The 27988-nt window shown below is 42.0% G+C and overlaps 1 pseudogene; it reads left to right on the top strand.

Moving 5' to 3' along the window:
* Positions 1-27988, top strand: LOC132676252 (small ribosomal subunit protein eS6 pseudogene; annotated as a pseudogene).

The following is a 27988-nucleotide window of genomic DNA, read 5'->3' on the forward strand; positions in this document are numbered from 1 at the left end:
ATGAACATTGTTGTTCCAGGTGACAGAGCTGAAGAGGAAGTGGCACCGTGTGTCAATGTGGCAGGTGGTGCAGTGCATTTCGGCGAAGTGAGAGCTGAGAATGAGAAGGTGCGGAACAATGGGGGCAGTTTGATACACACCCAGCCCTTGAGACAAAAATAAAATAAAATAAAATAAAGGCTCCCACCATCAGCAGCTGAATGTAACAAGTGGGTCACAGAAATTCCTGAAAATTTAACACTGGCTCCCGGGAGCTGGGAGAAGGTGTTCCAGTGCATTTCTGGGGTGAACTGAGATCAAGATTTTATACCTGAGGGCCACCTGGGTGGCTCAGTCAGTTGAGTATCCAACTTCGGCTTAGGTTATGATCTCTCAGTTTGTGGGTTTGAGCCCCACGCCGGGCTCTGTGCAGATAGCTCAGAGCCTGGAGCCTGCTTTGGATTCTGTGTCTCCCTTCCTCTCTGCCCCTCCCCTGCTCGCACTCTCTCCCCCCGCCCAAAATAAATGAACATTAAAAAAAAAAAATTAAAGATTTTATACCTGAGCATTTTATCAAGTAAATAAAAAACAAAATCATCAGTAAAGAGAAAATGGGGAAATGCTACCGACGGCTCATCTCCTAAGTGTGCTTCTTTTGAAGACATTCAGAACAAATCAGGTTTCATTCAAAGCAGGTGAATCAGTCTGTGTTCTTACTGTAAGCAACAGAAGTAAACTCTGTCCATCTTAAAGAAATGGGCGGGGGCGTGGGGGACACTAGGGTGGCTTAGTCAGTTAAACATCCAACACTTGATTTTGGCTCAGGTCGTAATCTCACAGTTCATGAGATCGAGCCCTGCACGAGGCTCTGTGTTGACAGCGTGGAGTCTGCTTAGGGTTCTCTGTCTTCCTCTCTCTCTGCCCCTCCCCTACTTTCACCCTCGCTCCCCTAAAACAAATAAGTAAACATTTGTTTAAAAAGAAAGAAATGGGGGCACATTTATTATGGTAGAATTAACAAAAGCTTAAGAGCTTGGATTGGGAAATGAGCAGATCCAGAGGTAGAAAATGCAATCATCCTTTGGAAAAAAAAAAAAAAAAATTGGCCAGGACACCATGATACAAGGAAAGGATTGTTTCCTTGAATGGAACAATATGGGACATAGTCAGATATGGAAAATGGAAGAGGATTATCAAATGACACTGAGTCCGATAATGACAGAAAGAGAAGATTCAGGGGACAGAGGAATTTCCCAAGCCCCAACAGGCTAATGATTTCACCCGTGCTTTAGTGAGAACTGACTCTTTATTAACACTAGAATTGTTCTTTGTTTTATGAGTTGATTATTTGTAGATGGAAAAGACATATATATTGCAAAAGTAAATGTCTCAGTAAACTACCCACAGTTCATTCCACATAATAGATTTACTATTTCCCAACTCCTTTTCTGGTGTTTATGGAAATCCAAATTAACCTAAGTCCTTTGGGTATTGTTAAAGAAATGTATGTCGAATATTGCGTGAATACGGTTCTTTCCTCATCTGCAGGATCACAGCCATACTAAGAATAAAAAGAAGTAATGAAAGTTTAGGTGGGGCCAAAAGTTAAAGTGAAATTCGGGAGATATCATCTGAACAACTTCTTTTTAGTCCCTGTGATTTGGACTCTATTAGGTCTTAGACGTTATCTGTAGTAGGGAAAAAGGAACATTTTTCTTCTGAAGACCACTCACAGGGAAATAATTAAACTACAGCTAATACAGCTAATAAAGGGCTATGTCAAAACACCAAATAATTTCATTTGGGGATTTTATTTAGAACAATTTCAATTTTTTTTTTCTTTTTAGGGGTAAGAATGGATAACGCTGCTTTATTGTATTAAATACTTCAATTTGATATGTTCACGGTAGAGGGGATGGGGAAAGCCTAGGAAGCAGGAGCGTCAAACACAAAAGCAGACAAAGATCATTGGAGACAGGGAGAGAGGTGTGGAGAAGCAGAAAGGCAAGGACATCAGGGGGCTTGAGGGAGAGAGTTCCAGGCTCTTCAAGACAAGAGTGGAGAATGGTCTGGGGATCATGTAGAAAAAAAGCGGAGCATACCTGTACCGTTACCTCCCCCACGTTCCAGATCTGCCTCCGAGGGGGTTGCATTCAGGGGCACCTGGCTCCACACCGAAAAGTAAATGCACCGTGAAACAGAAATTCCTACACGCAAGCTGACGCCGCGGGCGCATTTGGCTTTATTTTTGTAAGTTACCCGTCTTGCCTGGAGAAAATGGCATGCTTCCACCTGCGTTTCTGCCTCGCTCAAGCACTGCTCTGTGTGCAGAGGATTTGCGGTGTTTGGTCAGGGAGGGCACTTCCTGACTTTCTTGGAACATGGCCCTTCCTGCACCTGCTCTGAGCTCTGTAGCCCTGCATGGAAACTTCGCGTCAAGTCTTTCCATAGGGCAATCTATAAATCACCCTGCGTCGCAATATTAAACTTCAAAAATGGGCTTGCCACCGAGGAGCTCTGGTCAGACGACGCTTGTCCACGGCCTTGCTTTGGCTGTTTCTGAAGGTTACTTCTCTTTCTGAAACGCTAGACCAAAGTTAACTGATCGTGGCTCTTTTGTGCCCTAATCCCTGAGCCGTCAATGTCACCACTGCCATCAGACGAGGTCCTAACCTGCAATAACTGTATGTCTACAGCATCCTGTGCCCTTCGTGGCTGTGGTCACCAGATTTAGCAATTACATATATAGGGTGCTGAGGTACATTTGAAATAGTTACGCGGCCTCTGTATTAAATATTAAAGGAAAGTGACGCTGTGTGTGCCTGTCCTTCCACACAAGTGCAAGTGGCATGTGAGGACAGGAGCAAGTGGTCCTGGTCTACTAGGAGGGAAAGGACTCTGCACCATCTGGACCCCAGGTACTAGGTGATAGTCAACTGTAAGGCAAGGGTCTGGAGTCTGCCATAGCTAAGAGAACACAGTCTGCCTTTGGTACGTCCTACGCAAGCACCAGTTCGAATTCGGCTTCCTGGCCTTCCCCAGGAAGAGCGCCGGCCTGGCTTTGGGGGAGTCATAGGAGGAGCCAGCTCACCACACCCCTGTGCTTCCCTGGGCAGAAAGAAGCCAGATGTAGAAGGGATAATAGCTCACCGACTCCTCTCCCATCCATGTTCCACCTCTGGGAATAGATTCCTTTTCAATGTGCTGTCTGAGTTAGGAGAGGTATAACATAGTTGGGTCCAGGCCATAGAAGACAGCCCATAAATTACCTATCTTGCTGATTTTCAAGACTTCTCTTGGTTCAGCTAAGCAAAATCAGCTCTATGGTCAGAATATCTTATGTTCTCAGAGGCTCCAAGGGGTTTTGATAACTGCTATTTGCATAGGTGCATTTTGGTTTCTAAGCCTCTTTAAAATATATCAATCATCTCAATTTAATCCCCCCACAGCAAGCCCAGGAGAAGGGTACTTGTTCCTTCCACAGATAAGGAAACTGATGTTCACGGACATGTTGGTACTCAGTAAACCCTTCTGCAGACTCAACCGAGAGCATTCAGCCTCCCAAACCCAGCACGGTGCCCTTCAGCTAGTGGCCTTTCTTTTATTTTCATGCCTGTGGGGCCTGACCCAGTTCTTGTGACCCAGTCTAGGGCTCTTTTTCAAGCCTCCAGGTGGCTACTCTGTGGCCAATCAGCAGATTGGGGTAAGTACTTAAAAGATGTGTTAGATAGCAACCATTATCATTTGAGTATGAATTCGTTCATGGTTTTACCAGGGAAAGAGAAATGGCAGAGTTGCCTCTCTGTTTGTTGTCTGTGCATTTCCCTTCTCCTCCTCCGTCTCCCGTTCTGCAGGGAAACAGGACACAAACTCAAAGGAACAGCTCACCTAAGGGTAGGACCTCCAGATTCTCAGATGCATGCTTGCTCTGTGAACTACAGTAGCCTGTGTCTGCAGGAAGGAACGAGGAAACACAGGGGTGAGAGCAGAAGATGGGGAAGGGGCAGAGTCCTTGAAGTTTGGAGGAACGGAGACCCTGATTTCAAAAAGCTCAGGAAGCCAGGAGAAGGAGTCGGAGCCCAGCCACGCTTTAGCTTCGGATAAGATTCTGAAGAGAGGCTGAGGGCTTTGGACAATTGCTTGGCGAGGTGGATGTGGACAGGAAGGCCTCATTCCCTGCCCAGGATGTAGCTGAATGAAAGGGTGTGCTGAGCAGGGAGGGCAGGCATACTTCTAGCGGTGGGTGGTAGCAAACCCTAAGGGTGAATGAAATGCAGTCCCAAGAACAAAACTGCAGGGGAGACGGGAGCAGCAGAGGTGAGGCTTGAAGACACAGAAAATGTGCGAGAAAGGTCTGTGCTGCCAGCCCGAAGTCAGAATCCGCCTAGCGGAGGGCAGGGCCGCCTTCCTTTGCCTCCCTCTGTGTGAAGTCCAGGCTGGTCCCCCCTGGGCGTGATGCTAATAATAACAACCAGCAATAAAACGCATAGGGCACCCTATGGAAGGCCTCACTGTGCGGCAGATCTGTCTGGACTCTGCAGGGAAAAGAGGAGAGAGAGCCTTAGAGGGAGGAAGGGTAATGGGAGCCTCCATCCCATATACGGCTCCACCAGGACCGTGAGTGTCAGGTAGATACTGTGGGGTTCACCACAGGGGCAGCGACTGAACAGGTGACAGTGGGCATGAAGCCAGAGGGGACCTCCCGTGCAAAGCAGATGCGCAGTACAAATGCTCCAGCAGCAAGCCCCCCAGGAACCGACAGCTGTACCCGGGAGAGCCAGCGGCTGGACACCTGCTGCCCACAGGGACCCGGACGCAGAAACATCCAAGAAAGGATATGACCCTAAAGTCTCTTCCCTACACAACCACCAGAAGATCTGGAAACGACATAGAAAGATCTGGAAGGGAGGAGGAAGGAGAAATCATAGCAAAACACATCCCTCTCTGTTCCCAACACTCACAGAAGCCCATGCTCAGAGCCCAGGGCATATGTATCCGGTCAAATAAGATCCTGAAGAACTTTTTCCCTCTCTAGCGGTTTCCTTTATTATAGATTTTTTATTTATGGTAATTTAGTGTGCATACATAACTAGGGTAATAATTAAAGAACATTTTAAAAACTTTTTACTAAAGACATTTCCAAACCTATGCAAAATAGCAACCATATACCCATCACACAGCTTCAACTGTTTTCAGCTAATGCCAGTCTTGCTTCATTTAGAATCCCACCCAATACCCTCCCCATCTCCCCATCATTACTCCCCAGCATTAATTGTAACCAAAACCCAGACATACTTTCATTTTGCCATAAATAGTTCAGTATATATCTCTAAAAGATAAGGAATCTAGACTAAACATTTTTATTGGTCTGCACTGGACTCAATTCCGTGGGATTTGCCTGAAGCATATACACATAGAGAATAGAAAAGGAAATTTCCATAGACTGTGGCGGAAGGTTTAAATACCACAAAACCATTTAATAATAGTCAAACCCCCACAAAGTTTTGGGCTGTTCAATAAAATTATTATAACTCGAGTATGAACTACTTTATAGGATTCACACAATGCACTGATTCAGGAGCAAGAAGCTGGGAACCTGAGGCCCCATGCTAGGGCAAGATGGCCTTGACCTCTAGGATGGTAGTGCCTGTGCTGGAGAACGCCAGGCGTCTCAGAGCAGAGCGCGGGTGGCCGAGACGACCACCCCCAGCCGCAGGAAGACAGCAGCGTATCTGGTTTAGGTGCTACTCCTTTTTACTTTTGACTCCAAATTGATACTGAAAAGTTGCATAGACTTATCAGAGTAACTGTGTTGTCACCGCATCACAAACAAGGAAACCAGATGACCAAGTCATGAGGATGAAAGGTACAGCCTGGGGAATGTAGTCAGTGGTCCTATAACGATGTCATATGGTGACAGACGGAAGGATCGTGGGATCGATCGTGGGATTGAACCTTGTGTTGGGCTCCGCACAGAGATTCTCTCTCTCTCTCTCTCTCTCTCTCTCACTCTGCACCTCTCCCCACTTGTATTCTCTCTCTGTCTCTAAAAAAAAAAAAAAAAAAAAAAAAATTAAAACTAAAGAGAAGAAAAGAAAAAACAGATATGTCTGCTGCCCTTACGGAATTTACGCGAGAGAGACACATGAGAATTGAGAAAATAGAGTATGACAAATAGTGAAGGCAAAACCAAGTGCCATGTGAACAAACAGCGAGAAGCTCTACTTGAGATCATTACCTACTGAGCGCCAGTTCCCAAAGATAAACACACAGAGCCTTTTAGTCATTTGTTTGAATGTTTTTCTCGTTAATTGCTACGGAGGGTGGGGGGGTGGGGGGGGGAGAAAACGACGGTATGAAAATTTAAGAAACATGAAACACCAAAAAATTTTTAAAAAGGAAAATGGATCATTTCTTCCACATGGTGTAGTGTCTACTCAGGATGAAGAGTTTGCCATGTCCAAAGAATTTCATGAAAATTTGAGAATTCTAAGCCTGTGTCATGTCACTGACTTAGCTGTTAAAAGCACTTATGTAGCCCCCTTCCCCCAACTCAGTTACTAACTGTGGAAGGGGAGGGCTGAGATTTTGACAAAAAATTCCTTCAGAATGGTAATTCTCCACCTCAGGGACTTGGCCATTGAGAAATCTGGGAGGTAGTGAATTGAGACCCCAATCCACATCATACAAGCATCATATTGGCTCTTTTTAAATCCAATAAAATATGCAGCATGGATAATGAGTTTTGTGTGTAAAACAACATCACCTATCTTATTAAATAGATGCATTAGTATCAGTAACAGTCATATGTTTTTTAGGTTTATTTTATTTTTGAGAGAGAGAGAGTGAGAGAACATGGGCATGAGCGGGAGAGGGGTAGAGAGAGAGAGAGAGACAGAATCCCAACCAGGCTCTGCACTGACAGCATCGAGCCCAATGTGGGGCTCAACCCCACAAACCATGAGATCATGACCTGAGCCGAGATCAAGAGTTGGATGCCTAGAGTCGGATGCCTAGCTGACTTAGCCACCCAGGTGTCCCCTTCGTTTTTTTATTTTTCTTAACACTTATTCATTTTTGAGAGACAGAAATAGAGCACAAGCAGAGGAGGGGCAGAGAGAGAGGGAGGCACAGAATCTGAAGCAGGCTCCAGGCTCTGAGCTGTCAGCACAGAGCCCGACACAGGGTTGAAACCCATGAACCATGAGATCGTGACCTGAGCCGAAGTCAGACACTTAACCAACTGAGCCACCCAGGGGCCCCCGAACATTTTTCTTAAAATGGATTTTCATTTCCATTAACAAATGGAGGTAAAAGAACTTGAGCACCATACATTGTCAACTATAACATAAAGATTTTTTCTTTTTCATTGTGAATTTCATCATTTTCTGTTGTTTTATAATGTACAGTTGAGAAGTGAGTAATCCTGTACATCATGCAGCCAAAGGAACGGGGGTTTAGGAGGAGTAGGACGGGAGTCGGGTTTTTGATTCATCAGTATGGCATGTTCCTTCTCCCTGAGCCTAGGTGCCCTCACGTGTGAACACACATTTGTCAGAGTCGCATGAAGGTCAAGGAGCACCGTGTGTGACATCTCTGGGGACAGAAGGAAATCTCTGCATTGGTTAGGATGCTGTCAGTGCACAGCCTAATGTGGGGCTCGAACCCACGAACTGTGAGATCATGACCTGAGCCAAAGTCGAATGCTCAACTGACTGAGCCACCCAGGCGCCCCAGTATTGTTTTATCAATTTTAAACCACAGATTCCAGGAAGCTGATAGAAGTTAGAAAATCACTGTTATTGAAAATGTGTGTAATTGTGGTGGACATTCCTTGTGGCAAGATGTCCAACGCCCTAGAGTGCAGTCTTGTCTTTGAGAACTTTGAGAACCAGGAATGATAGCCCATCGCTAGTCGGGGACCTGAGGAAGGAAACCTGGAGATGCAGACTTGCATGTTGGAAGCTGCTTAGGACATGAGCTCAGGCTCAACACCAGTAGTGAGTGAGGGGAGCAGGACTGGTTTACAGCAAGGGTCAGCAAACTTTGGTATAAAGGGTCAGATAGTAAATGCTCTTGGCTTTGTGGGCCGTACAGTTTGACTGTTGTGGCATAAAAGCAGCCACACAAAATATATAAAGAGATGAGCTTGGAGGTGGCCCACTAAAATTTCACTTACAGACACTAGTAAATTTAAATTTACCAGAATTTCAATTGCATATAATTTTTACATATCACAGAATATCTTCTCCTTTTCATTTTTTCCAACCATCTAAAAATGTAAAAACCATTCTTAGCTCATGGGCCCTACAGGTACAAGCAGCAGGCTACATCTGGCTGGTGAGCTGTCATCGTTGACCCTGGTTCAGAGGCAGAAGTTGAAATGAGATGAGGTCACAACAGGGTGTCTGCCTGTCCTTTGTAGGGTCCGGGAGCCAGGATGGCCCTGCAGAGTTGCCCTGAATCAGCGGAAAGTTGCCCTACAGTGTGACCTTGGTGGCTGGATATTCCTGGGAAGGGGAATGGCATTGAAGGAGGTGCCCGTCTTTAGCACCAGGACCAGTCCCAGACAGGGACACAACTGAGAGCTGTCATCTGTTCTCAGCAATGGGGTAATGAGCATCTCAGTCCTAGAGGGGCATAGACCAGGTATTCCAATGACCAAACTAGTCCCATTATAATGGATTCCATGGTTATCCACACTTTGATTTCAAGAAAATGCTATCGCTCTTTCCAGCAAGTGAAGTTACATGCAAACGAAGCCCAATTCTCTATCACACCCTAAAAAATGAAATCTGTTCTTTGGGGCTGCCACCGTCTCAAGTCTCAACTCAAGTTAGGAGGGGGTGCCACTGAGAAGTTAGCGTTCCCCTCAAATTCAACCTCATTAACTCGAGTTGCTCACTCTGAGCCAGGAGTGTTGCCAGGTTCTGTACATATTCTGAGGACATAGACTGGATTTGAAGTCTAGTCCTTGAAACAAGTCTATTGAGAAATCAAAGCCTGCAAGTCTAATTTCTTCTACATGCTTTCCTATTTCTCCCACCAAATCCTCATTTCTTGACACTTTTAATGACAGCTTGGCCCAGCTCTATGTCTCCCGGCCACTGTCAGTTGCTGGAACGATGCTCAGTTTGGGAATTCAATGTTCCTCTCTTCTTGCCTTAATGAGAGCTGGAGCTGTGGTTGGCGTGGGCAGGGCACCAGGATCTCCCTCGGTCCTTTCTGGGCACAAGCCCCTCATTGTAGGCAGCAGAAGAAGGAGAGAAAAGAGGGCATCTGTCCCTCATTTGTGCTGGAGGACATGGCCATGGCCCCAACAGGCCCCACTGACAAAGGGCCCACTCATTGCAGTGAGCATCCTGGTGACTGGGTTGCATCTCAGTGGAGGCATCACACCATGCCTGGGACAGATCCCCGAATCCCAGACTACTCTACTACCCACTGCTTATTTCCACTAGATCCACCTTCTGTAATTCTTGAGGCCTCACACAGTTCTGGCATTCTCTGCACCTGGAAGTCTATCAAAACAACACCTCTCCTCAATTTATTGGAGGCTCTCACAGGCTTAGTAGCCCAGGGTCAGAACTAGCTAAGTGATCCGACCAGGGGGTCCATGTCCTTTCTCCTTATCTTGCAGGAACTCTTTCTGAGCAATTCCTACCCTTATTCTTCCCAAGCTTACAGGAAAGGAATTAGCAGCAATTCAAACGCCATTTCCAAGGCAAGGTTGAGAGCAGAAAACCATCTCCCCTCACAGGCTCAGCATCCCCCCAGCAGCCCCTTCTCCAAGGCCTCCTCTTAGAGGGATGGTTTTGTTAGGTAGGAGCTACACTTGAGCAGTGGAAGGAATACCCCCAAAGCAGAGTTCCCAAGTCCCTGAAGGGGAGTGACAGAGAACAGGAGCCGGAGGCAAGGACGGTGATATATTTATACATTAAAAGCCCAGGAGCTCAATATCCTGACCTTATGGTTTCTAAGCTCTTTGGGGCTGACAGACCAAAGAGCCATAGGTGCGGAACAGGAGCTCTTTTCTACCACCTCTGACTCAGGGTAATCCCTAGACTCTTTATAATGTATCTGCATTGCAGGTAGAACCCATTCCGTGGAGAAAGGCTGCCTTGACTGGGTACAGACCTTATGGGGTCAAAAACTCCCCCTCCCAACTTGTGGGAGGAGTTTCCCAAAAGATTGGAAGCAGCCTCCATGAAAGACCACCCCACTGCTTGTCACAGTTCCACCAGCCCAGAGAGACACAACAAATACCCAATCCCAAACAACCTAGGGGCCTTTCACCTTGAGAACCTGCCCACTCTCCCACCTTGAGACTGTACTTTTGCTTAATAAACTGCTTTGTGCTTGTTATTTTCCTTCTGGCTGTCTTTATTGTGAGCCGGGATTCCCATGCAAATCTTGTGGAAGGACCTCCTTTTGCACCAGGCAGACTCAACCCTAATAGCTGGAGTTGATGCCTGGCCTCCCTCCTGCCAAGCATCTGGAAGCCCTCTGGTGAGATGGCTCGCCCGAAATGCTGGAGGCACTTTGGACATAGCATTTCGGTCACTTAGCACTATTTGCCCATAATTTGGGGCTGTAACTTTAGTTCCCACCAAGAGGGAAGATCCCGCTTAACATGCTCTGATATATTTTTGTTTCCTTTGGGTTGGACTGGGTTGGTTCTATTGTTTTGTGTTCTTTTGCCTTAGCAAGTGACAAGGGACTGCTAGAGATTTAAAACAAAACAAAACAAAACAAAACAAAACAAAACAAAACCCACTCCCCTGGAAAACTCGTCTTTGCTTTTCTAATCCCTTCATGGCAAGTGCTCTAGGTTGCATTTAGTGGCTGTTCATTCTGCTTATCTTAGGGAAAAGTAAGTCCTATCTACATAGCTGATAGCCATCTTTCAAAGCTTCTTATTTCACACTTGATTTGAAACTTAAAATCAGGCTCTTGGACAGAGGGAAACAGAGTATTCCTTTTCAGGGGGAACTTTCTTAGAATTCTGCATGCTTATTCTACTCCTGAAATCAGCCATTGCAGAAATGCAATGCGAGTCAGTCCCAGTTATGCACCATCTACTAAATGCAGGTATATGCACATGAACTTGTCAGGTGTTCCCATGGTTACACTAGGACGGGGGTGGGAGAGAACTTCCAGTAGAATATCAACACCTGTGGGGCAAGAGGTGGATCGGAAAGCCAGGTTGTTCCAGGGGCAGCCTTCCAAGAAGAGATCTGTAGAGTCAGACACACAAGATTCAAACTGCACTTCGAATTCAGACTGGCTTTAGAAGACTTTTGATACCAAGGGGAACTGCCACCTAGGAAGAGGGAGGGAGTTTGTGATCTTTCCCTGGCTGGGTGTGCAAACAAGCAGAAAACAATGCAGATAGCATGCTTCACCTGACCATTGAAAAAAGGGGGAACTCAGCCCTTTTCTTCCCTCAACTTTTCAATTATATTCAGCTTCGTAAAAAAAGAAGTTAGTTTCATGTTTGATCTTTTTTGGAAACAAAATATTACAAATAAGTGGATTTTTTAAGATGATTTTTTAAGGCGGCCAATGAGTCTGTATGATTCTATAATGGTGGGTACATATCATCATTATGCATCTGTCCAATGCCACAGAATGTATAATACCAGAAGTGAACCCTAACATCGACTATGGACCCTGGATGGTAATGATATGTCTGCGTAGGTCCATCCCTTGTAACAAATGCACCCTCTGGTTGGGGATGTTGATAACGGGGAAAGCTGTGCATGTGTGGGTCACGGGGTCTATGGGAAATCTTTGTACCTCCCACTCAATTTTGCTGAGAACCTAAAAGTGCTTAATAAAATTAAGTCTATTAAGAAGTATTGCTCAGGCTTTCATCTTTTTAACACTGGAGAAAGCAAAGCTGCATTTGATTCCATTCAACCTACACTTAGAGCAAAAAGTACTATCACCGTTTAAGACCTGTGCAAGGGAAACTTTTGCCAGTGGACCCTGGGATCTCCCCAGAGGCTGCTCTGCTTTCCTGTGAGATGCCTGCTTCAGGCCATTCTAATCTATCCCAGAGATCTAAGAGGACACTGACACCAGGGGAACAAAACAAGTAGGGGGTGCGGGGGTGGGGGGGGATGTTAATAAGTCATACCCGTTGGCTTTCTCCGGCCACCATATGGACTTGATTCACCCCCTGAAGATGGGGACCTGCTGCTCCTGTCCTGTAACTGCTGGGAATTTTATGTCTAATAAAGGCTTCATTAACACAAGGGTAATCACGCCTCAGGTTTAATGGCTGGGAGGTCTGGGGGGTTGGTATATTTTATATTAAAATGTTCACATTCTTCCATCTGGGCTTTTTTAAAAATGGAAAAATCATGAAAAGGTGCCATTCTCCAATGTTGAGTCTACTTACACCTCCTTCCAAATGAGGTACAATATTGAAGGTATCTTTCACAAAGACATGAGTATTTGTAATGAACAGAAATAAACTAGTTCAGTGAGATTTTGTTAGTATGGGCTCCATGCCCTTCCCCAAACAATTCTCGACATTAAAAGTGGATTCCAGAGAGATGGGTTGTTCCAAGACACCATTCATACATTGCTAGCTGTACCTTAACAAGAGCGGCAGGTGACCTTAAGAGATCCAGATAATATCGAGATGGCCTCAGCGGTGACTTCATTCTTTGTCCCACAGAACACTTCCATTACCTCTGCTAAAGCCTACACTTCGGTTTCCTTGAATGGTTCGCCTCTTAGGTTCAGAAAGAGGATTCTTTCCCATCATCGTCCACTCCCACCTCCTCATTAACCCTTCAACTTGGAAATCAAAGAAAAATTGGCAATCTCAGAAAACGCTCTGTTTGGGCTTTTGTGTGGTACTTACAGGATGGCTAAATTAGCTCAGAGGATTCTTGGCTGGCAATCCTTATTACCAGCTATTGTTAACTCATCAGTAGGCCAAAATTGCATAAACCAAGTTTTCCACTCAATAATTAGCCAATGGTTTCCCTTGGTGGTTTCTTCCATCAACTAATTACAGCCTTCAAAAGAATGATATCATTGCCTGGCTAGAAGAAAAGTTAAGCTAATCAAAACCATTTTCAATGATGAATGACAAGAGAGAAAACGAATTTAAGATAAAGAAATCAGGCTGTCAGACTTGAGAGCCAGTGAATCCGCAGCTCGGAATTCTAAAATGAATCTTGAACATTGTGCTTCCTTGGCTGAGTTGGAGAAATATGGAGTTGGGGATATCAACAACCTAGAAGGAATGTCATATGCAATCCACCCAAACTTCTCAGCTTACAAAAATGAAACACTGAAGTCTGGAGATTAAAATCACTTGCCCAAAGTCTCAGAACAGAATTAAACTAAAACTTTGATCCCTCTGAGATCCTTTGAAGCTGTTAGTGATTAAAGTTCCATATCCTAATCAAATGAAGTGTGGAGAAAGAATAATATTACACTTATTTGAATATATTCACAACAAGTTTTAAAGCATAATCGTCATTAATGTGCTATAGTTTGCAGAGGTGGCTCTCATTACTGAAAATTTCAAAGAGCCAAACCAGAACTTCTGTGTTTTCATACACTTTATGGGTTCTGTGGAACCCATCATCAGTGCAAATGGACTGTTTGCTTGAGCCATGCAGAATTTACACTCACTGTCACTCACTAGTCATTGACACATCAACGAGGTGACTGTTCTGGAAACCCAGTCTTTCAGCCTCACGTGAGCAGAGCTTTCTGCCAAGACTTGAGGGAAGCATAGCATGATCCAAAAATATATTTTGGTCTTCTAAACCCTGAGTTTTGGGAATTATTTGATACATAGTAAAAATGGTTCCATCTTTTCTTTGTATTTTTATTCTTTGTACATCATTAAGAAATCATTCTAATACCATTCAAATATTCTCCTACACTTTATTTTTAAAGTTTTACTCTTTTACTCAATCTAGAATTTACATTTGCTTATGGAATGAGGAAGAATCTAGTTTTATTTTTATTTTAGTAGAAAGCCCAATATTTTATGGGTTAGTCGATTTTTTTTTCCTTGCCGGTTTATAACACTGCCTCCTGCATATACTTCTCAAAAATGCATACGTGGATTTTTTTCTAGGCTCTTTATCTTATGCTGTTGGCCTGTTAGTTTGTCACCTGATGCATACAACTGTCTTAATTACCATTTCTTTATAATAAGTTTTCATATCTAGTAAGATGTGTCCCTTTTAATTTTTATTTTTGTTCAAAACTGAGAGTAATATACTTGACCATGTGATATTTATAAGAATTTCAACATCAACTTGTAAAAAATCATGTTAGAACATTATTTGGAATTGCATTAAATTTATATGTTTATTTTGGGAGAATTTCCATTGAACCTTTCCTTCTCTGAGAATAAAAAATGATATAGCTCTCTATCAATTTATTGAATTTATATATTCAATAAACATGAATAAGTTCCACTTATTTAGAATCTTTTGGATTTTTTTGTTCCTATTACCTTATAGTTTTTGTTGCCATATTAATTATATTTTTATTTGCACTTTTAATTATTTGTTGCTGACATATAAGCCTATGGTTGTTTTTGTATGTACACCTTGTATCTTAAACAATTGCTGAACTGTCTTATTATTTCAAATAATCTGTGAGAAAAGGCAACTTTATTTCTTTCCTCCTTTTTTTAATTGGTCCTTGTGCACTGCCTAGAACCCTAACTTGATGAAGAAGAAGCAGAGATACTAGGTATCCTTGTCCTTTTCTGGACATTTAAGGAATTGCTTCTTTTTTTAAAAAAATTTTTAATGTTTATTTATTTTTGAGAGAGAGAGAGACAGAGCACAAGGGGCGGAAGGGCAGAAAGAGAAAGATACACAGAATCCGAAGCAGGCTCCAGGCTCTGAGCTGTCAGCACAGAGCCCGACGTGGGGCTCGAACTTACGAACTGTGAGATCATGACCTGAGCCGAAGTTGAACCCTTAACCGGACTGAACCACCCAGGCGCCCTTAAGGAAATGCTTTTATGGTTGCATCTTTGTGTGTATTTGTTGCAGGTGTTTGTGGTTTGTTTGTTTTTTCTTAACTTCCATCAAATTAAGGAAATTTCCTCCCCATCACAGTTGTTGGAAAAGAAGGGGAATCTCCAATAAACATTCAGTTTAACAAAACTTGATTTGCCCAAAGCCATTTTGAATGTCATGGAAACAGAGTTACTAAAGAACTTCACTGAAGAGGTTCTGCATTTTTGCTTCTTCTAGGTGCCCCATAAGTATCAACCACTCTGAACCAATTCTCACTTAAAATAACGACTTGCTTATGCTTTTTCACCTCTTGGAATCAGGATTCCAATTCAGGTGCAGGCCCAGGGATTCAATTTCTCATCAGAATTTGTTTTGCCACATCAAATTCATGACATAAGTGAGCTTCCTTGCCATTTCCCAAACCTATAAAGGGAGTTTATTATTCTCCTTTCTCCAAGTCTGCAGAACTTTTAAAGTCTTAGCTTTATGCAAGGACTGCCCATCCAACTCCCTTGTATACAGGAACAAGGAACAGGAACTCTACAGGGGCATTAAGCCCAAACCCATAGTCCTACTATATCACTAGCTCCCCAGGGCTACTTTGCTGCTCCTGTCTTCATTGCCCTGCTGGTCAGCCTTTCTCCACTTCAGACACACTTAAGATGGTTCTCAAACTTGTTGGTTTCAGGAAACGTTTTTACTTGTAAAGTTTATTGACAACTCCAAAGAATTTTATTTAGATGGATTATGTTACTAATAGTTACTGATTGAAGATTAAAACAAAAAGTTAGGGATGCCTGGGTGGCTCAGTTGGTTAAACGTCTGACTCCTGATTTCGGTTCAGGTCATGACCTCGCGGTTCCTGAGATCGAGCCCCACATGGGGCTCTGTGCTGATAGTGTGGAGCTTGCTTGGGATTCTCTCTCTCCCTCTCTCTCTCTCTGCCACTCCCCCACTCGTGCTTTTTCTCTCTCAAAATAAATGAATAAACATAAAAAGTGTAAATGCTTATTTAATAATTCATTTAAAAATACCAATAATCATTCCACTAAGTGTGAAGGCAAATAATGTCTGTTTTAATGCTTTCCAAAAGAAACATACTTGTGAAAAGAGTGACATTGCTTTACATTTTTTCAAATCCCTTTAATGTCTGGCTTAATGAAAAACAGCAGGATTCTCCTTTCTGTTTCTACATTTAATCCATTGTGATATGTTGTTTTTGTTGAGGCATATGAAGAAAATTCAGCCTCACACAGATAAGCGGTTGGACAAGAGAGGAGTATTTTAGTAACTTTTGCAGATAACTGTGGATATTCTTCTTTGATACTATCCCTCAATTCAAGTGGTAGTTTCTTAAAGATTGGTTGAAGCGTGGAATCCAGAACCATGAGTGAACTTGGTTCCTATAGTCTGTAATAGTTTATTTTTTTTTTCAATATATGAAGTTTATTGTCAGATTGGTTTCCATACAACACCCAGTGCTCATCCCAAAAGGTGCCCTCCTCAATACCCATCACTCACCGTCCCCTCCCTCCCACCTCCCATCAACCCTCAGTGTGTTCTCAGTTTTTAAGACTCTCTTATCCTTTGGATCTCTCCCACTCTAACCTCTTTTTTTTTCCCCTTCCCCTCCCCCATGGGTTCCTGTTAAGTTTCTCAGGATCCACATAAGAGCGAAACCATATGGTATCTGTCTTTCTCTGTATGGCTTATTTCACTTAGCATAACACTTTCCAGTTCCATCCATGTTGCTACAAAGGGCCATATTTCATTCTTTCTCGTTGCCACGTAGTACTCCATTGTGTATATAAACCTCAATTTCTTTATCCATTCATCAGTTGATGGACATTTAGGCTCTTTCCATAATGTGGCTATTGTTGAAAGTGCTGCTATAAACGTTGGGGTCCAAGTGCCCCTATACATCAGCCTTCCTGTATCCCTTGGGTACATTCCTAGCAGTGCTATTGCTGGGTCATAGGGTAGATCTATTTTTAATTTTTTGAGGAACCTCCACACTGTTTTCCAGAGTGGCTGCGCCAATTTACATTCCCACCAACAGTGCAAGAGGGTTCCCGTTTGTCCACATCCTCTCCAGCATCTATAGTCTCCTGATTTGTTCATTTTGGCCACTTTGGTGTGAGGTGATATCTAAGTGTGGTTTTGATTTGTATTTCCCTGATGAGGAGCAACGTTGAGCATCTTTTCATGTGCCTGTTGGCCATCCGGATGTCTTCTTTAAAGAAGTGTCTATTCATGTTTTCTGCCCATTTCTTCACTGGGTTATTTCCTATAGTCTGTAATGGTAAAGGACATAAAGTCTATCTTATGACTGGGTTGTATCTTGCATGCATGATTTTATTTAAGGTTTCAGTTCATTGGGAACCCTCTTGCACTGTTGGTGGGAATGCAAACTGGTGCAGCCACTCTGGAAAACAGTGTGGAGTTTCCTAAAAAAATTAAAAATAGATCTACCCTATGACCCAGCAATAGCACTGCTATGAATTTACCCAAGGGATACAGGAGTGCTGATGCATAGGGGCACTTGTACCCCAATGTTTATAGCAACACTTTCAACAATAGCCAAATTATGGAAAGAGCCTAGGTGTCCATCCACTGATGAATGGATAAAGAAATTGTGGTTCATATACACAATGGAATACTACGTGGCAATGAGAAAGAATGAAATATGGCCTTCTGTAGCAATGTGGGTGGAACTGGAGAGTGTGATGCTAAGTGAAATAAGCCATACAGAGAAAGACAGATACCATATGTTTTCACTTTTATGTGGATCCTGAGAAACTTAACAGAAGACCATGAGGGAGGGGAAGGGGAAGAAAAAGTTACAGAGAGGGAAGGAGGCAAACCATAAGAGACTGTTAAAAACTGAGAATAAATTGAGGGTTGATGGGGGGTGGGAGGGAGGGGGGTGGGTGATGGGCATGGAGGAGGGCACCTGTTGGGATGAGCGCTGGGTGTTGTATGGAAACCAATTTGGCAATAAATTTCATATTTAAAAAAATTTTTAAACTCACTGCTAAAAATAAATTAAAAATAAATAAAAAAACACAAGTTGCTGAGAGGTATGTGGGAATTCTTCATACTATCTTTGCAATTTTTCTGTAAATCTAACATTATGCAAAATACGAGTTTGATTTTAAATTCATTAATGAGTGTGCTTCCATTATGTCTTCTTGAGTTGGAAGTATTGGGGGATGAATTAGTTTAAGCCGGTAGTTTTCTGTTACGAAGAAATTAACTTCATTTAGAAACTTGACTTCCAAACAGCAAAATCATTTGATCACAAAGGAAGGCATGAGTCTGGAAGCAGTGTAAAAAATGAATTGAGAAACACTATAAATTAGTAAATATTACACCACTAACAAAATATAAATATTATGTTACTTATATTATATTAGCATGTGTCGTAATGCATTGGTCTCTTATTCTGTGTCAATATCTAAGCTAAATATGCTTTCACAATCACCCTGTGCCTCAGGCACTATGATTTTCTACCCTTTATACAGTGAGTCAGAAATTTCAGTAACTTCTTTGTCAGTGACAGAGCCAGAGCGAGAGACGGTCTCTCTGGATCTAGTGCCCCTGCTTTTATGTCCTTGGCTCTAGTGCTCTTACTGATGTCATTTCCAGAAATGGAATTCAGAGTCATTGAAGCCATTGCAGTGAACAGAGAAATGCTTTCATTGTTGTTGGACTTCATCCCTAATTTTCCTGTTAGCTTTATCCGTGAGCCAGTTTTAAGGATGTGACTGTGGATGTTCTGGTTGGGTGTCCGGAGGGTGGTTTAAAACTAAAGTGTCTTATATATTCATTGGGGAAGAAGTCAAGGCACCCGAAAGGACAAGTCCAGAAATCTAAAGCCGTTCTCAGAGAGAAAAGGGGGAGTCAAGATACCTCCCCTACTGGAAGGGAAATTAAATGAATGGATTTAATACAGTTAGCATTTACTTTTGCTTACACAATGCCTTAAAAATTTTGGACGTATTTTAGAGATTTTCAAAACATATTCAAAAGTAGAAAGAATAAACACATAAACCCACAAACCATAATCGACTAGGTTAAACAATCACTCGTATTTTAACAATCTTGTTTTATCTTCCACCCACATGCTTTTTTGGAAGGATAATTTGGGGTGTTAAAGCAAATCTCATATTTCGTATCATTTTGACCATAAATGTTTTGTGTCATTTAAGGTTTTTAAAAAGATAACCATATTACAATGATTCACTTAAAACGAACAATTCTTCTTCTAATCATCTAATGCTCAGTTTGGGTTTACGTTCCCCTGATTGTCTGAAAAATAACATCATATGGTTAGTTTATTTAAATCTGGATCCAAATAAGTTCCATGTACTGCAGTTGGCTGGTGAGTCCTTAGGCTTATCTTCATCTCTAACAGTCTGCAGTCTCCCCATTTTCTTTCTATGCAATGTGCTTGTTAAAATAAACAGGTCATTTCTCCTGTTGCCATTCCTATATTCTAGATTCAGTTCGTTGCTTCTGTGTGGTGTCATTTAGCATGTTCCTCTACTCCCTGTATTTCCTTTAAGCTGATAAATTGATGAAGAGGTTCGATTGGATGCCAGTTCAATTTTTTGCCTAAGAATACATCCTAGGTGTCCTATTGTAAGTGACATTAGATGACAGGGCTGGGTCTTGGGTTCCAGGTGGCCAGCATCATCCAGCCATTACAGAGTTCCCTACCCACCTTCACCTAAGGGTTTTAGCATGTAGTTTTTAATGGTCGCCAAAGGGCAATTTCTCATGAGGGGCTGAAAAATGATTACCTAATTCTACCAATACTTTTTTTACCAGCTGATATTCTACTAAAATGTCTCTCTGAAACGTAATGTGCACCCTCAAAAAAAGATTGATAGTTAATCCTTTATTTACCACTTATTCAGAATAATGAGTGGTGCTCTAGAAACTTCCAAAGTGACTTTGTTAATATCATTTGAAATCACATAGTTTCACCTACTTAACATGGTTCAAGCCATTAATGACATCTGTAAACAGCATAGTTAGATTTTCTCTTATTTCTCCGTAAATTCATCAAAGAGCTTTTGCCTTTCAGTGGGTAATACAGACCATGTATATTGAGTGACCCAGTTGATAAGTGTAGTCTTTTTTTCTCTCTCTCTTTGAATTTTGGTTTCCTTTTTCAGTATTTTTATATATGGATTATATTTTGTTTGCATTTATGTATTCAGTGTTTTGAGAGTATACTTGACAGACAACTATTGGGATATCTTCTCAGGCCATGATTACTGACCTGAGAATGCTCCTACTTCCAGATGGGTAAGCCCTTGGCCGCCATACTTGTACAATACGACCGTACAGCACCAACCCTAGTTGAGGGAATTAAGGGTAGAAATCAAAGTCTGCGCTGATCAAAATCTCTCTCCCCGGGACTTGGAATTCGCACCTTATTTGTACTGTCAGTTTGGGGTTCTTTCTAGATGTAAGAAAACCTATAAGCCAGAGCTATTTGAATCTTTGCACCATTCCCAGTGGAAATTGGAGAGAAGAAAAGACGAAGCAGAGGTTCGAGTATATTTGAAAGTATCTTAGAAGGTAGGAAGGGGACAAGGGACAAACAGAGGGCAAGGGAGTGGGGAGAGGAAGAGGCTTGCCTGAGCTCCTAGGTTACCTATGGCTCTTTGGCCCCTGAATGTAATCCTCTGTGGCCCTTCTGCACCTCCTACCCAAGATCCTATGAGATGTCTCAGCTGTATTTCAGTGGCACCATCTTGGTATTGGCTTCTGGCCATGCTACACGTTGAAATCGGCTCTTGTCTCTCAGAGATGACACATGGCAACTTCCACGAGTACTCTTCAGGGCTGCAGGTCACTGATGTGGCGATGGCCTACTGCTCCTGCTCTTGGGCTCTAGGCTCTCCACTGCCCATACCCACTCAACCTTCTCTTTTGAAGTCCCATCACTCTCCAGAGATGGGGTCAGCCCTTTAAACAGGCACCAGCTTGGCTCTTTCCCTTGCAGGGTTGGCCTGCATCTAGTTACAAGAAACTTGTGCTTTTGGTAGATATGGCTCAGTTATTTCCCAACTACAGCCCTCGACTGTCCTATGCTGCTGGAGGCAGCCCTGCATTCTCCCCAGAGGGGTTTCTTGCAGCTTCTCTCATGAGGCAGGAGGTTAAGGGAAGCACCTCTCTCCATGGAGAGACCAGAAATCACAGCATCCTTAAGGGACTCTCTGTACAGAAATCTACTCTGGAATTTCCAACCTCAAACTTATACAAACATCAGAAGGACGTTGAGCTAAGCGTCACAAAATTAGTCATTGGCCACCTCCCTTCCCTAAGATTATGTTTAGATGATCAGCCCTTTGCTTTGGAATGTAGGGGGAAGAAGGCAACACCTGCCCAGGGGCTGCAGATTAAATGAGCAAATGTTCACTTCCACAAGTGTAATATTCACATATGTGTAGTATTTTCTAAGTGTCTTCTGCTCACTTTGAACTAAGGGTCATTATTTATCCAAAATATACTTAGTGAATAGGTTCAGTTGGAAATCTCCCAAAACTCGTAATAATCTGGTGTTTAAAACATGGATTCATTCTTTGATTTTCTTTTTCCTCTCAGTGACCTGATATTTCTTTAAGGTTGAAACGAATAATGTTTAATACCAACACCTTCTATTTGATTGGTCTTTGCATGGTTTCAGATGAACGATTTCATTTTATCTTTAGACCAATCCCTTAGGGTTAACCTCCTTACACAGGGTAAAAGACATTGATCTATCACACATACCCATATGCTCCTTGTTTTATGGTGCTGTTGCTGCTGAAATAAATACACAGATACAGTAACAACAACAACAATGACATGGAGACCCTTGCCTGAAAAAGATATTTACATTTTTTTTAATCTTTATTTATTTTTGAGAGAGAGACAGAGCTCAAGCAAGGGAGGGGGAGAGAGAGAGGGAGACACAGAATCCAAAGCAGGCTCTAGGCTCTGAGCTGTCAGCACAGAGCCCTACGTGGAACTTGAACTCATGGACTGTGAGATGGTGACATGAGCTGAAGTCAGACACTTAACCAACTGACCCACCCAGGTGCCCCTGAGACAGATATTTTAATTACTAGTCACATTTGTATCTGAGTCCAAGTGCTGTGGCTGATGGCAGTCAACAGTGAGGCCGGGAGCTGAATGGATTAAATGACCCTCTTTGTGGCAATGGCTCAGGCTTTCTGGTGAGGTTGGAGTGGGAGTGGGAAGCATTTAAGAATTTTCTTTCTTGAGACCCCAAAACAAAAGCATCTCTATGTTGGTTTTTTTTTTAATGTTTATTTATTTTTGAGAGAACTGAGCAGGGGAGGGGTGGGGGGGTGGGGAGACAAAGGATTCTAAGTGGGCTCTACGCTCATTGAGCCCAAGGTGGGGGGGGTGGAATTCATGAACCCTCGATCATGACCTGAGCTGAAGTCAGATCCTCAACACGCTGAGCCACCCAGGTGCCCCCAAAACATCTCTATGTTGTAAAGATATCTGATCCCCAGTGCTCTGTAGGCTTGTGAAATTTTCAAGACCAGACTCAGCTCGAAGCTATGTAAAGAAAATGCAAAATATCAACACGTTGATTTCCCTGCATTTCACACCTGTGCTTCTCCCTACACACCCTCTCCCCCCACCACTTGCTTGAGCAGCAGATTCCCAGCCAGATCTAACTCTGGCCCCACAGAAATGAACATGCTTACAACACCAAGTGAGTCAGTTCCTGCTGTAGTTTCCCACCCAAACCCTGTTTTGAGTTAAGATTAATCAATGTATTGAAATTGAAATCATTTCTTCTTTGTTTTCTCCCTTGTTCTAAGTTACCACCCCAATCTCAAGGCATGGTAAATATATAAACAGTTTATTATGGAATAGATTCCCATCCCTTTTTGTTATACTTTTTCTATTTGCAACTTTTCAGTGCCTCTCCGTTTGGAGAGAGAATTATCTGCCCATTCCCACCCCCATCCAGCTCCTTCCAGCAAACTAACGAAGCTCTAACTTATTCTTTGGTTGGTTGTATAACATTCTGTTTTAGTGGCATTCCAAAGTTTATTCAGCCCTTCCCTTTATTAGTTCACACTATTTGCAAGATTTTTGTCATTATAAACAGATCTGTAATCAGCATATTTGTCTCCTATTCTTTTCAATACTTATGCTTGCATTTCTATGGGATATATTTCCAGCAGTCAAATCTGAATCAAGAGTATGTCTATTTTCAACTTCAAGTGATTTCAATAAATTGCTTTTTAAAAATGTGCTGAAACAATGTACATTTCCAGCTGTACATGTTATCACTTATTGACTGTTATCAATCTGATGGTTATAAATGATATCTGGTTGTTACCTACCTTTGTCATTTCTCTGACTGTGAGGGAGGTGGAGAATATTTTCATGTCTATTGGATGTATTATTTGGGTTTTCGTCTTCTAGGAAGTGTCTATTCATAGTGATTGTCTATTTTTAAATTGAATCATTTTTTTCCTGTCCCCACTAATTTGTAATAGCATTTTAATTATATTCAAAACCCTTAAGTATATTTAAAGGCTATCCATGACCCATTGTAATCTGGCGAGCCAGCTACTTTTATAAAAATTTTGATTATTTCAAATACGGTAGGGTAAGTTTTTCCTCTCCCATTTCATCTTTTTAAAAAGAAAGCTATAGGAAATTCTATTGTGCTAATTCAGATGAATTTTAAAATAACATTTTAGAACGGTATCACTCAGATCATTTACACTAATATACAGATCATCAACATCTTTTGATTTTAGGGAAAAGGCTAACTTATTTAGACAGGTCTGTATTCAAGCCTCATGTTCTTATTTAGTTTTCTTTATACCTCTCACTAGAGCTATTTTTACATAGTTTGTATTTATTATTTAGTGACTCAAATCCACCCGTTTTTAAAAGTTTGCTTAATTATGCTTTACATTTCAGAGAAATTTTAAAGAAAAAGTTATACATAATTCTGTGCCATGAGGCTTGGAGGAAACATGACTCAAGCGTTTGGAAAGATGTCAAAAATTTAATCCTTTGAAAACGTAATAAATGATTTCAATGAGGCATCTGTTAGAACAGGGCAACTGACAAGCAGCTTCCAGTGTATTCTCCCTTGATGTCTCCCCAAAACATCCAGAAAGACACAGGAAAGGTTAAAAACAAAATGAAACTGAAAACTGACATGGGCAGTTGACCTAATGTTAGATCCTGAGAGCAACTGACACCAATTATATGGCAGACGACACAGGATTGAAAAAAAAAAAAAAAAAAAAAGACAAGGCTTATGGAATATCCTGGTTTTACCGAAGGAAACCAAACCACCTAAGCAAAGAGAGGGGACGTTTTGTATCTCCTTCACCAAGTATCCCAGGGAGCAAAGCCTCAGGGCTTTGTCTGAAAAAGGAAATGGTATCATCATTCTTCCACCTCCAAGATGTTGATTTGGGAGTTGACCAGCATTCTGTCTCCTCTACTGTTTCTTTCTCCATCTCTCTTGTCTTTATTTATTTACTTATTTGAAGACGTAGGGAAAGATTCAACCAAACCACAGGCAACCATTCCTTGCTAACGCTCAGGTACCACTTTGTGAAGGAAGCCAAAGGCCACTATTACTGCCACCTTGTCTCTTACAGTCATCTTTCCGCATTGCAGCAGAGATCGCCCTCCACGTGTTGTCGGACAGTGGATGTGGAGGGGTGAGTTTGTGGCACACTCACCTGGCTGTCCTCTCTTGTTTTACTCCTTTATGTATCCACGCCCCTTTCCTTCCCCGCCGCCATTCTTACTCTCTAGGCATCCTTTTTTTAAAGTATAAATCCTTAAATTTTAGATAAAATATATCGCATTTTCCCTATTGCTTAGTCTTCTGGCATTCTAAGAAGGCCTAGTCCAGAAATCTTGAGTGAACTGCTATCAAACACTGCAGAAGCTGTAAAAAATAAAACAACTAATCGCAAGGGTTGGACAACAACGATCACAGGACTATAATCCTCAAGAAATGAGAGCACATGAGATGAGCTTCACCTAAACTCAGCTTTCTCTTCCAGTACATTTTCCAAACCATGGCACAGGAAAATGGAGCCCAAGCAGTATATAAAATTCAACATTGATTATCATAAAACTCTCAGCAAACTAGGAACAAACAATAACTCTCTAGGGTTGCCTGTGTGGCTCAATGGGTTAAGCGTCTGACTCGTGATTTCTGCTCAGGTCGTGATCTCACAGTTCCTTTGATCAAGCCCTGCATCAGGGTCTGTGCTGACAGTGTGGAGCCTGCTTGCGATTCTCTGTCTCCCTCTCTCTCTCTGCCCTTCCCCTCACTTTTAAAAACTAGATACATAAACGTTAAAAAAAGTAATTTCCTAATTTTGATACAGAAAATATATAAAAGTTAAAGATAATGATATAGTCAATGGTGAAAGATTGAACACTTTCTCCTTGATTTCAGGAATGGAACAAGGATGTCCAATATAACCTCCCACATTCAACATTGTATTAGAAATTCTACTCCGTTCAATAAATAAAGAAAAAACAAAATATATGAAAATTGGAAAGTACTACAACAGCCTTTGGTCGTGGATAACATGACTGCATAGAAAACCCAAAGTAGTCACAAACTGACTATTACAATCAATAAGCGAATTTAACAGAATTTCCGAATTTATTCAGAAATTTTCAGAATTTATTCAGAATTTCTGAATCCAAGATCAGCAGAAAATGATATTAATTCTATATGTTATGAACAATAGTAACAAGCAATTAGAAAATAAATGGCATGTCTAAGAGTATGAAAAATATAAAATATCCAGAAACAAATTTACTGAAAGGTATGTAAGACCTCTACACTGATCACTACAGACCAGTGTTGAAAAGGTAAAGAAAACCTAAACAAATGGTGTAATAGTTAGCTATTTTGTGTCCAATATTACCACACATTTTTACTTAAAACATTTCTTCTTTCAGTTTCTGTGGATCAGAAGTTCAGACACACTTAGGTTCTCCAGCTCCAGATCTCACCACGTTGCAGTCAAGATTCTGATGGACAGGATGCTCACCCGGAGATTTTGACTGGAGAAGAATCTACTCCCAGACTAACTCATTTTGTTGGCAGAATTCTTTTCCTTGTGGCTGTAGAAGTGTGAGCTTCTTTGTTGGCCGTCTGTTAGATGCTCAGTTCCTAGAAGCTGCCTGCAGGTCCTTGCCATGTGGCCCCTTTGCAGGAAGTTTAGAAGGTGGTAGTTTGCTTCTTCAAGTGCAGCAGGAGAACAATAGTAAATTTGATAGCAAGGTGGACTCTTGTATAACATAATGTAATCACAGCAGTGACATCCCGTCACCAGTGTCATATTCTCTTGGTTAGAAGCAAATTCTAGGTCCCAAGCCACACTCAAAACAAGGAGATTATAGAAAAGAATAAAGCCCAGGATGTGGGATCATGAGAATCACGATGGTGATCTATTATGTCCATGGATTGAAAGACTCAATAGTGTTAATATAGGCAATTGTGCCAAAATTGACCTATACATTCATATCATAACAATGAAAATCCCAGCAGAAAGTTTTTCTTGTACATTGACAGATTTCTGATCTTAAAATTCTTTATTTTTTATTTTTTATATTTATTTTATTTTTGAGAGAGAGAAACAGAGTGCGAGTGGGAGAGGGCCAGAGAGAGAGAGAGAGATTGAGAGAGAGAGAAAGAGAGAGAGAGACAGGATCCGAAGCAGGCTCCAGGCTCTGAACTGTTAGCACAGAGCCCAGTGTGGGGCTTGAACTCACAGACTGCAAGATCATGACCTGAGCTGAAGTTGGCGCTCAACTGACTGAGCCCCCCAGGCACCCCTAAAATTCTAAAATAATAGAGAAATGCAGTTTCTAGCAGAGTCAAGGCAATCTTGAAGGAAAAATGTTAGGATATTTTCACTACCAGATTGCAGGATTTACTGTAAACCTACAGTAATTGAGATAAAATGATATTAGCACAAAGATAGACAAATATGCCAATGGAACAGAATAAATTAGTCCAGAAATAGACTCACACATACACTATCTTTTGATTTATAATAAAGGCACCACCACAATTCTCTAGGAAAAGGACTCTGTTCTCAAAAATTAGTGCTGGAGAAACTGTAGGTCCACATAAAGAAGAAAATGATCCTGTTCTTTCAATGGTGCTTCAGAGGCAGTAGGCTGCTTTAGGATGAAGCTGGAATCTCTTTCCCAGCTACTGGCTGCCAGAAACTCATTGAAATGGACAATAAATGCAAACTTTTCACCTTTTATGGGAAGTGTATGGCCACAGAAGTTGCTGCCGATGCTGTGGGTAAAGAGTGGAAAGGTTACATGGCCTCAATCAGTGGTGGCAATGACAAACAAGGCTTCCTCATGAAGCAGGGGGTGTTGACCATGGAAGTGTCTGCCTGCTGCTGAGTAAGGGACATTCCTGCTACCAACCAAGGAGGACTGGAGAAAGAAAGCGTAAATCTGCTCAGAGTTGCATTTTGCATGCCAATCTCAGTGTTCTCAACTTGGTCATTGTAAAAAAAAAAAGAAGAAGAGAAGGAAATTCCTGGACTCATTGATACTACTTTGCCTCATCACCTGGGACCCAAAAGAGCTAGGAGAATCTGTGCAAACTTTTCGATCTCTCTAGAGAAGATGATGTCCAGCAGTATGTTGTGAGAAAGCCCCTAAACAAAGATGGTAAGAAACCTAGAACCAAAGTCCCCAAGATTCAACATCTGGTTACTGCACGTGTCCTGCAACACAAACATTGGGGTGTGGCTCTGAAGAAACAGTGTACTAACGAAAATAAGGAAGAGGCTTCAGAATATGCTAAAATTTTGGCCAAGAGAATGAAAGAGGTCAAAATAACATGCAACGAAAAGATTGCCAGGAGATAGAGGCTGTCCTCTCTGAAAGCTTCTGCCTTTAAGTCTGAGTCCAGTCAAAAATGA

Source organism: Panthera onca, chromosome A2 (genome assembly GCF_046562875.1).
Source record: "Panthera onca isolate mPanOnc1 chromosome A2, mPanOnc1 haplotype 2, whole genome shotgun sequence".
Taxonomy (NCBI): Eukaryota; Metazoa; Chordata; class Mammalia; order Carnivora; family Felidae; genus Panthera; species Panthera onca.